General features: G+C 37.1%; 1 pseudogene; it reads left to right on the top strand.

The window, feature by feature from the left end:
* Positions 1-2,051: 2,051 nt before the first annotated feature.
* The window catches only part of LOC101430102 (serine/threonine-protein kinase Nek4 pseudogene), a 40,466-nt pseudogene continuing 30,091 nt past the window's right edge, over positions 2,052-12,426 (top strand).

Raw genomic sequence — 12,426 nt, 5'->3', positions numbered from 1 at the left:
AAAAAAAAAGGCAGAAAAAAATTACAAATATTTCTGAGGGACACAAAAAAAAGCATCAATAAATAGAGAGGTATACCAGGAAACAACATAGGAAGATTTAATATTGTAAAGATGCTCTTTGTTACCAAATCATTGTAAATGTTTAATACAATTTAATCAAAATTTCATTAGATATTTTGGAACTTGGGCAAATTATTTTAGAAATTATCTAGAATAATTAACAAAAGAATAGGCAAGAAAACATATTCAAAAGATTTGTGTGGGGCAACTTGCCTTATTAGAAACTGGCATATATTATAAAGCTACAATGATTTTTAAAAAGTGATGCTGACTAATGTAAGAAGAGGTAGAATGATCAATGAAATAAATAGCCCAAGGACAGACCAGAATAAGTAAAAACTTACCTTAAGGAAATAATAGAAATTTGCATCCTGTACTGTTTTAATATTTTATTAAGACAAAAATCTTAAGAAATCCCTGAAATAGCCAACTAAAGAGATTGGTTAAATAATTACGCCATATCCAGATGATGAAGTATTATATATATTTAGAAGCAGTCTTGAAAAATAATTGCAAGGGAAAATGTTCAGAATAAAATATTAAGTGGGAAAAAAAACATGATTCAAGACTATATATCTGTATACTTACATATTTATATAAGTATATATATTCATTCATTTATATGATATCTTTGATTTTTTAGAAGATTTAAAGGAAATACATCAAAGTATTAAAATTAGTTAACTCTGTGTAACTTATGTGTTACTTTTATGTAATTTTCCCTGTGGGTAAAACATAAACACCCAATAGGAGTATATAAAAAATATATGTCAATGTAAGGTAGTAATAATTTGCCATTAGAGATCTGACTTGTGTAATTATATTAAGTCCAGTATTATACTTCTCATTAGTACAGAGCCTACATTTTTAATACCAGGATAATTCTCAGTAGAACAAAGGCCTATTTATAACATATCTTTGCATAATTTCATATGTATTTGACTGCAAATGACAGAGATCCCCAACTTAAATTTATTTGAACAGTAAGGAAACATTATTATCACACATAAGAAATCTGGAGCTTGGGTGGGCTCCAAATGGTATGATCATAGGCTCATTTATGCATGCCAAAAGGGACACAAGTCCTTAACACTTCTCCATTCAGGCATTGTTAATGTGAGGACTTTGTTCCCAGGCTTATTCCCTTAACCAGAGCAAGAAGGCTACAATGATTTTAGTCATAAAAATGTCTGGAAGAATAAAAGGGACCATCTTTTCTAGTAGTTTTCTTAGGAGCAAGGAGACTTTCCACAGAAGTCCAGGCAGGCTACTCCTCAAACCTTCTGGACCAGAACTAGGTCACAGAGCTATTCTTAAACCAATTACTGGCAAGAGGAAGGACATTAACATAACAGTTGTAAACAAATCAGGTTTGGTGTCAGTTTCCTCTGAAACATCAGCAGGGCATAGATACGCAGCAACTGAGTTCTGTTGTGAAAAGGGAAGAGTGGGCATGGCTGTGGGGAATGTGACATGAACGTTGGGTAGGCGATCCTTTCTGCTACAATCCTCCAGGTTGCTAATGAGAAAAGGAAGGTAACTTTTCTGACAACAATGACAGACACTATGATAGATGCTGAGGATATGATAATGAACAGGATCTCACGCCTCAAAAATTTACAGTTTTAATAGAGAAAGTATACAATTTAACACAAAGGTACAATCATGGTGCCAGGAATCTCCTTGGATGGGGCTCTCAACCAGCTTTGAATCTGAGAGGAAGCAACATCAAGCTGGATCCTAGGAGAGGATTCAGTCCTGCAGTAACTGAGAGTCTGACATATCTGGGAACTAGCAGGCCTTGAGGCTGGAGGTGTAAGAAGGATAGAGGTCATATGGGACCCCGAAGACTATGCTAAGGAGCTTACATTTCATCCTGAAGAAGTGTTAACGTTGATATGACTACATGTCATTTAAGTGGACATGTCAAGTAGGCAGTTGGATATGCATTTGTTGTCAGGGAAGAGATCCAGGATAGAATATAAATCTGAATGGTCATCAACTTACAGATGATATTTAAAGTTAGAGAGTGGAAGTTAGAAACCAAGTTAGAGAAAAAGGAAGTAATTGCAAGTGAGATGAGAATAGATCCAAGGACAGATCTCTACATGCCTTTGAAGTTTGGAGGGGAAGAAGGTATAGAGAAACCAACAAAGGAAAATAAGAAGAAGCTGAAAGAGATGTAAGAAGGAAACGAGATGAATGTGGTGTCTTAGAACCTAAGAGTAAAAGAAATTCAAGGAATTTATCTTATGCTTGTATACAGCCATACACATGTCATTAAATATATTATGTATATATATTATACATGTGTGTGTGTTCATATGGGGGTGGAGTATTTATTTAGTAAAATGGGATCTTACTATACCTATTCATCTAAAACTTGCTTTATAAAAATTTATTATGAAAGAAAAAAACATGTAGGGGAGAGATTTTGAGTTCAATTTGGGACATTGTGAATTTGAGGTGCTGATGACACATCTAAGTGGAAATGTGCAGTAGATAGTACTGCTTGTTTAGGATTCTTATGATTACGACCATTGTGGTTAAATACCTATTGGGAAAGAAGAAACTGTATCACAATGGCAAAAATGTCTCTGGGCTCCATCCCTCCACAGAATTTTTGGTCAACAAGGGAGAACTGGCAGAAACATCTTTCTCAAAGTTCCAGAAAATGCTTAAAAGATTACAGTAACATTGTTAAGCCCACTCAGCTGGGCCAGAACAGTCTATTCCACAAATGGTACTGGGAGAACTGGATAGCCATATCCAAAAGAAAGAAAGAAGACTCCTATCTCACGCCTTATACAAAATTAAGCTAAAATGGATAAAGGATTTGAGTATAAAAACAACCACCAAGGAAGCAGATTTGGCCCAACGGATAGGGAATCCACCTACCACATGGGAGGTCCAAGGTTCAAACCCCAGGCCTCCTTGACCCGTGTGGAGCTGGCCCATGCACAGTGCTGATGCGCACAAGGAGTGCCCTGCCATGCAGAGGTGTCCCCCGCATAGGGGAGCTCCACATGCAAGGAGTTCACCCCATAAGGAGAGCCACCCAGCATGAAAAAAGTGCAGACTGCCCAGGAATGGCACCACACACATGGAGAGCTGACGCAGCAAGATGACACAACAAAAAGAGACAAAGATTCCTGCTGCTGCTGACAAGAATACAAGCAGACACAGAAGAACACACAGGGAATGGACACAGAGAGCAGACAACTGGGGAGGGTGGGGAAGGGGAGAGAAATAAAATATTTTTTTAAATCTAAAAAAAATAAAAAACAAAAACAACAACCATAAAACTCCTAGAATAAAATATAGGAAAGCATCTTCAAGATCTTGTGGTAGGTGATAGTTTCTTAAACCTTATGCCCAAAACACAAGCAACAAAAGAAAAATTAGATAAATGGGACCTCCTCAGAATTAAACACTTTTGCATCTCAAAGGACCTTGTCAAAAGGGTGAAAAGGCAGCCTATTCAATGGGAGTAAACATTTGGCAATCACATATCTGATAAGGATTTAATATCCATGATATATAAGGAGATCATGCAACTCAACAATTAAATAGACCAAGTTTCCTATTTAAAAATGGGCAAAAGACTTGATAAGACAACTGCCCAAAGAAGAAATACAAATGGCGAAGAAACACATGAAAAAAAGTTTAACATCACTAAAGATTAGGGAAATGCAAATCAAAACTACAATGAGATATCGTTTCATACTTATTAGACTGGCAGCTATTAAAAAGTCAGAAAAGTGTAAATGTTAGAGAGGATAAGGAGAGATAGGAATGCTTATTCACTGTTGGTGGAAATGTAGAATGATACAACTACTGTGGAGGACTGTTTGGCAATTCCTAAGGAAGGTGAATATAGACTTGCAAGGGAACCCAGCAATACCATTGATAGGTATATACCCAGAAGAACTGAGAACAGGGACACGAATAGTTATCTGTACACTGATGTTCAAAGCAGACTAATTCATGATAGCCAAAAGTTGAAAACAACCTAAGTGTCCATCAACTGCTGAATGGATAAATAAATTGTTGAGTATACACACAATGGAATATTATGCAGTGGTGAGAAGAAATGAAGTCATGAAACATGGTAACATGGATGAACCTGGAGGAAATAATGTTGAGTGAAGCAAGCCAGACAAAAAACGACAAATACTGGGAAACGGACTTTGGCCCAGTGGTTAGGGCGTCCGTCTACCATATGGGAGGTCCGCGGTTCAAACCCCGGGCCTCCTTGACCCGTGTGGAGCTGGCCCATGCGCAGTGCTGATGCGCGCAAGGAGTGCCGTGCCACGCAAGGGTGTCCCCTGCGTGGGGGAGCCCCACGCGCAAGGAGTGCGCCCGTGAGGAAAGCCGCCCAGCGTGAAAAGAAAGAGCAGCCTGCCCAGGAATGGCGCCGCCCACACTTCCCGTGCCGCTGACGACAACAGAAGCGGACAAAGAAACAAGACGCAGCAAATAGACACCAAGAACAGACAACCAGGGGAGGGGGGGAAATTAAATAAATAAATAAATCTTTAAAAAAAAAAACGACAAATACTGTATGATTGCACTGTTATGAACTAAATATATTATGTGAAATATTAATATGGGTAGAATTGCATATATAAGACCGTTTTTCTTTGAAGCTGAACAAATGGAAGTTAATAGTACAAAATGTTAATATCAGACAAAAAAAAAAAACCCACATTATACTAAGTGAAGGAGTCCAGAGACAGAGTACTACATATTGTGTGATTCCATTTATATAAAATGTAAATATAAATCAATTTGTAAACATGAAAGGAGATAAGTGGTTATATAGGTCTGAGGAAAGAATGCTAAGGGGTGTGGGTCTTCTTTTTGTGGTAATGGAATTGTTCTAAAATATATTTTGAGATGATGAACGTACAACAGTGTGATTATACTAAAAGCCATTGATTATACACTTTGGAAGAATAGCCAGAAGTAGCAGCTATGTACAGTGGTGGAAGCATAGAAAGATTGAGAGGTGAGGAATTCTCTTGTATGTTTGTTGTCTGTTTGTTGTTTATTATTATTATTGAAATCATGATAATTCTTTAATAATGACTGAAGTGATGAACACACAACTATGTGATTATAGCAAATATCATTGATGGTACACTTTGGATGAATTGTATGCTTTATGAATATGTATCAATAAAATTCATTTGTTTAAAGGAAAAAGAAAGATTACAGTAACAGGGCAAGCACCAAATCAAGAAAAAGACTACTTATAAGCAGTAGAATCTCCTAGAGCCCTGGCTGGGCCCTCCCCACCCCTCACTGGTTCTGTGTGCACCGGCCTGTGCTCCCAGTGTGGACCCCTGGTCTCTGTTTCAGAGTGAGCAAACCAGGAGCATGTATGTCTGGCCCAATCTGTCTGGTGGAGGCCCAAGGGACTTGCCATCCCAGAACTTGACCTGCGTGTAGAAGGCAGTCAAGGAACTGGTCTACAGAATGCTGCAGGAGAGGAGTCAAGTTGTGCTGACTGGGGCAAGGGGTGTCTGGGGACCCTGAGGAAACTCATTCCTAGGGAAGAGAGGACATTCGGAACCATGTAAATGGAGGAATTCTCAAAACCACATGTTTGCCCAAGACAAGACACATGAGCACAAAGGATCAGAGTGAACCCTATGCTTTGACCTGGAGTTATTCTTCATGCTTTGTAGGGATAAACCGAAAAGAGAGCAATTTCATAGGTTTGGGAAAGGTGTTTTCTTTTCTCCTTTTTCTTTTTTTTTTTTTTTTTTTTGCTAGTTCCTGGCTTTCAAGGACAGTTCTGTCATAGCCCTAGTTGGATACTGGCTTAAGGAACAGACACCTCAAAGCTTAATTCCAGCAAAAACACTAAACTGTCAATATGTCCAGGTTTCAACAAAAGATTACAAAGCATACAAAAAACAGGAAGTGATAGCCCACTTCCTGGTTTGTGTGAAGGAAAATTAAAGCTCAGAAAACCATCTCTGAGGAGGATCAGACCTGGGATATCCCAGATAAAGACTATTTAAAAATAGTCCTAAGTATGTGCAAATCACAAAAGAAAATCATGGACAATAAACTAAAGGAAATCAGGAAAATGAAAGATGAACAAAAAGAGAATATTTAACAAAAAAGGAACCAAATAGAGGCAATGGGATGACTATTTTAAGTGTGGATAGCAAAAACTGCCGACCAAGAATTCTGTACCTACCAGGCAAAACTGTCCTTCAAAAATAAGAGAGAGATTAAGACATTCTGAGATAAGCAAAAACAAAGGGAATTTGTCACCATTAGACTGGCCCTGCAAGAAATGGCGAAAGTTATGCAGGTTGAAAGGAAGGGACAGTAGACAATTGATGGAGGTCACATGAAGAAATAAAAATCTCCAGGAAGGGTTACAACTCGGGTAAATATATATACTAGTATATATATTATATATACTATATTATATATATACTATATTATATATATACTATATACTATATATATACTATATAATACATATACTAGTTGCATTTTTGCATTTTTGTTTGTAATGTTTTTACATTACATTTTTGTTTGCATTTTTGTTTGTAATGTTTTTACAAACAAAATGTTTGTAAGAGTATGTTTTAATTCCTATAGAGAATAAAAGGCAAATGGATAAAATATAACGAGAAATCAGTGGTTTTAGACTCATAAAGTATAAACATGTAATTTGTGACAAGAACTACATAAAGGTGGGGAGATAGATGGGTATAGCAACATAGTTTGTATATGCTATTGAAGTTAAGTTGGTATCAAAGTAAACAAGACTGTTACAGATTTAGGATGCTAAATATAAGCCACATAGTACATACAAAGAAAATATCAGAGAATATGCAAGCACACAGAGACAGAAATTAGAATACAGGTTGCCAGAGACAAGTCATGGAGGGAGTGGGTAGTTAATGCAAAATGGGTGTAGGATTTCTATTTGGGGAGATGGGAAAATTTTAGTGTAGCAGGTAGTGAGAGTAATTAATGTGAATTAATCCAACTGAATGGTATGCTTAAGAGTTGTTGAGATTGGGAAGTTTATGTTGTACACAAGTTCCCACGATTTAAAAAAAAAAATGCAGCTAAAGAGATAATGACAAAGGCAATACATGATCCTGGACAGGATCTAATAAGGGAAGAAAGAAAGCTCAAAAGGATGTTATTGGGACATGTGAAAAAACAGAATATAGACTCTAAATGTTATATCAATGTTAAATTTCTTGAACTTGATAACTGCACTTAAGGTGATTACATAAATGAGTATCCTTGTTCTTAGGAAATGCACATGGCAGTATTAAGTGTTCAAGGAGCATGATGTATACAACTTACACTCACATGTTATTTAGATAGATAGATAGATATAGATAGATAGATAGATAGATAGATAGATAGATAGATAGATAGATAGATAGACAGACAGATAGATAGATGGATGGATAGATAGATAGATAGATAGAAAGAAAGAGATCAATCCAGCAAATGTGGCTAAATGTTAAAATTAGTGCATCTGAGTATCTGTGGTATGTTGGGAGTTCTCTGTATGGGGTTTTTATTATTTTTGTAACTGTCTTTTAAGGTTGAAAGTATTTCAAAATGAAAAGTTGAAAAAAGAAAAGGAAAAATTTGCTATTAAATATCCTCATGAAACTCTTGTCAAATAATATTTGTAGTTGCCAGATTATCCTGGCATTTTTTTTTCTTTCTAGCTCTGACATGATTTGAATGATAAGATGAGAAAAAGTCATAGCAAATGTTCAACATGCTAACAATTTAAACTAATAGATATTTTTAGACATCATGTAAGAAAAGAGCTCTGGGCTAAAAATGATGCTGACATTTAAAGACTCTCTATAAACTTCAGAAATCTGTAGTCTTAGATACCAATGCTAGTAGTTTGAAACAATGCTTCGCTTCTAAACTTTTCCACTTTTACGCTGATTGGGAATTATGAAAATATTAAAGAAGATTTTTTTCTTATGGTATTTATATGAGAGGGAAAAACACCAGTCATTTAATCTGAACTAGATGGTATTATAAACTAAGGTAAGAATATAAATGTAATGTTTTTCCAATTCTGCTTTCTGTCTTAGGCTATGACTTCCTTACCCCTTTGCACTTTTAAGATGTTTACTCTTCCAAGGAAGGCCCCAAAAGTCTCACTAATGTTAAGTCCAGGGTTCTGGGTATTTCTGACAGGGACTTTTGTCCTTCTGAAACCCTTCTAAAGGGCAGAAAACCTATGTCTTTCACCTCATTTGAGACAAATGTCCTTCAGTCTGAAGAGCATGGATATAAAACTTTTGTAAGTTTAAACCAACTATCTTTTCAATAATATTTTCATTTTGCAATTTTATAATATACAGATCTGTGGTCAATTTGGAAAATGCAGAAAAGTATATATTTTTTAAAGTAAAATAATAACTCTACCACTCAAAGATAACAATGGTAAACATTTTGCTATTTTTATAGTCTTTTTCCTATGCATATATATATATATATATAGGGTTTTTTTACAAATTTGGGATTATAACCTACATAATATTTTGTAATCCTGATTTTTTGTTTACCATTTATTGTGACCATCTTTTAAGATCTGTAAATATGCTTCAAGAACATGATTCTTCAAGGTCATTTTTTTAATGAAACTTTTATTTAGAAATAATTTCAAACTTATAGGACAGTTGCAAAGGGAACATGATTTTTAGTGGCTGAATTATACCTGGCAATTATTTTACCTAGCAATTATTCCCTTCTGTGGACATTTAGGTAACTTCCAATTTTTTATAATATAAATAAATGCTGGGTGAACATTCTTGAACATAAATCTTCATAACCATGTCTGTTATTTTCTTAAGAGAGTTCCCAAAAGTTGAATTACTGCATCAAAGGCTATGAACATTTTTAAAGCTATTGATGCATGTTGCCAAATGCATATTGCCAGAAATTCTGTACAGATTTATACTCCCACCACTAGTTTCTAATACCATCTAGTTCAGAGTAAATGACTGGTGTTTTTCACTGTCATATAAATACCATAAAAAAACTTTAGTATTTCCATAGTTCCTAATCACCTTTCTTAAACCATAAGATGGACCAATGAGGTTCTTCGCTTTATTCTGAAGCTGCAGCCACCCAGAAGGAGAAAACCTAGGAAAAGAGCCATAGAATTTGAGGCTGGAGAATCAGGTTCTAGTTCTAGATGTTTTACAAACTCACAGTGTTGATTCTGGCAGCTTAACTTTCTTGGCCCTTGGTTTTCTCTCTCCAAATGACAAGACAATACAAAAGATCTCTATAGTACAATTTCCTAAGTAGAACAACAACAAAAATATTTTGCAGGCAGTTTAATCATGTAAGTAAATAATGTTGGAGACTCTGCTCTAAAAGCATGTCATGATTGTTTTTTCCAAGTTTTTCTTTCTTTGACAAGCTGCATCCTTCCTTTGCAAGCAGATTCTGAGACTTTGACAGGACTGACCTTCAAAGTAGAGGGATGGTCTGCCACCTAGGAGATGTTATATGAATATACCTCAAAATTTCCACCCTGCCTTGCATTATTCTACCATTACAGCTTTACTCCTTATATCTTATGATAAATAATCCAAGGAGGAAATTCATAATCATGGCCTTCAAGAGGCTTAGACATCTATTGAGAATAGGAATTCTGGACCTGTATAAACTAGCCTAGAGAGAGGACCAATGGTATAAAAACAACTCTAAAATCCCTTGGAAATTGTCACAAGACGAGGTCTACGAACAGTCAAGAGGATTTGACAGTACAACCAAAATTCACTTGATTCCATTTCTTTCCCTTTTCTTCACCATTATCCAGGAACAATCAACGTGTTTTTCAGATATTTTTCTCCTTGCCAGGTTTTCAAATTCTTTAAATCATCCCCATTTCTATCCTAAGAGGCAATATTCAGTTATACTTGGTTGACGGATTTTGTAAAGGACATGTTTTTCTCTTGGAAAAGAAAAAGCAAAGTATTAACAATCACACACACACAAGAACAAATGATTCAATGAACTCCCAGATTATCTTACAGATAATAGTGTACCATAACTATCTTTGGTTCCCAGGGACCTTTGCTTTGCCACTATTTATTCATGATAAGCAAGGAGATATGCAGTCACTGTAAGAGAACAAAGCACCACAGCAAAGGTTTGAGGTGTAGGACAGGTGTACTTTACCATGCTGAAGTTACCCAGACTGGGTCCTAGAGGGAACCTGACTCTAGGTATTACTATATCTCAAATATACACTACTTGTATTAGTCAGGGTTCTCTAGAGAAAAAGAATCAACAAGAGATATCTGTCAATAGTATGCAATTCTATAAGTCTCTCACACAACCATAGGGATGCACAAGTCCAGGTTCCGCAGGCAGGCTGCCACCAGGGGCTGCAATGAATTCCAACGAAGGATCTTGACGAGTTCTGGGAGATGCCAACTGTCCAAAGATGAGCTGGGAAATTCTCTCTCAATGCTGGAATCACTTCCCCTTTTAAGGCAGTCAGCTGATTGGATTAAGCATCACTCAATGCTGATGGCAATCTTCCTGATTGATGTAATTACAACTAGCTATCTAGGCTTTACCACTGCAGTAAAGTCAATGGTGTCTAAAGTCCATAAATGTCCTTGTATTACAGTTAGCCCAGTGCTTCCTTGACCAAATAACTGGGCGCAATTACCTGGTCGAGTTGACGCAATAGCCTAACCCTCACACTACTCAATTCTTAAACTATGGTAAACCATGGAACTCCCTGAAATGCTAGTGCAAAGTTAAAACTTTTTTAAACCTTTTTTTTTTTTAAAGATTTATTTTTATTTCTTTAATTCCCCTCCCTTCCCCCAGTTGTCTGTTTTCTGTGTCTTTTTGCTGCGTCTTATTTCTTTGTCCGCTTCTGTTGTCGTCAGCGGCACGCGGCTCGGGAAGTGTGGGCGGTGCCATTCCTCAGCAGGCTGCTCCCTCCTTCGCGCTGGGCGGCTCTCCTTACGGGTGCACTCCTTGCGCGTGGGGCTCCCCTACGCGGGGGACACCTCTGTGTGGCACGGCACTCCTTGCGCGCATCAGCACTGCACATGGGCCAGCTCCACACGGGTCAAGGAGGCCCGGGGCTTGAACCGCGGACCTCCCATGTGGTAGGCGGACGCCCTAACCACTGGGCCAAAGTCCGTTTTCCCTAAACCTTCTTAGAAAAGGTAAACTTCAATGTTTTTACCTAAATAGACTCCATGAAAACTGTATGCAATGGTTCCCAATCTTGGTTCCCTGATGGAATCACTCCCAATGCCTCAGGTGAACCCAAAATCAATTAAATATGTATTTTTAAGACTAAGACATCAGTATTTTATAAGACTTCCCAGATGAGTGCAATAGGTAGCCAAGGCTGGGACCACTAATATAAGAGTTAGCTTGGGCAATTGATGTACATTTGAGTTTATTGTGTTTTTTTGACTAATATAAAGTCAGAAATCATGGAAATAATTAATGAAGTGGCTTCCCTGGGGAGACTCAACTACTTTTGACTCTTACCTCTTCATGGGCTATCAGCTGTGCCATCTGTCATATCCCAACCTGTATCCTCAGTCCCCAGCTTAGAAGTCCTGAGGTTATCCCAGGGGTTCTGACACACCTCAAAATATCTTCTTTATCTCAGCCAACTTCCAAACCTCTTAGCTCAAATTTCCTGAGAGGGCCTAGAACCATCTGTTCCCCTGCAAGGCTAAAGTCAGCTAAGGTGGATGGATTCATATGGATCTTCTGAGCTCTTTTGGTTAGCCTTTAAAGAAAGTCTGTAACAAGGCAGCATCAAGGGATGGCAGGGGAAGAGAGGGAACAAGGCAGAATCTTTAGACCCTCCACAGTCTCTATCACCTCCCTCCTTATCCTATGTCTTGCATATCTTATATAAGATATAAAAAACACAGCTTCAAAGTGATAGAATGATTCCTCTTGGCAAGAGACAAGCACTCACTAGAACCTCTGTAACTAATCACCTGCACTTTCTCTTTGGGTATAAGTAGGTATCAAAGTACCAAAAATAATGTATTTGAATTATTCCATTAAAATATTCTTTATGACGATTTTATAAATATTCAACATGATTTTATGCACAACTGACCTCCCAAATTCAAGGCCAGAATTTAAAAACATTGTGGGTTGTTTTTCAACTTAGAATGACTACAGTTACACCTACACATTTAGAAAGTAGATATATGTTATTTGTGTGCTGCATTTGTGATGAGCATATTGAATACAATGTCAAGTAAAATTTCCTTGTATAAGTCTCAGACAACAGACTCCAAAATGTGACCACATATAACTGCCCCTTTCTTACTG

This window comes from Dasypus novemcinctus, chromosome 7, assembly GCF_030445035.2.
Source record: "Dasypus novemcinctus isolate mDasNov1 chromosome 7, mDasNov1.1.hap2, whole genome shotgun sequence".
Taxonomy (NCBI): Eukaryota; Metazoa; Chordata; class Mammalia; order Cingulata; family Dasypodidae; genus Dasypus; species Dasypus novemcinctus.
The sequence above is the reverse complement of the archived record's forward strand: the minus strand, read 5'-3'. Positions and strand labels throughout refer to the sequence as shown.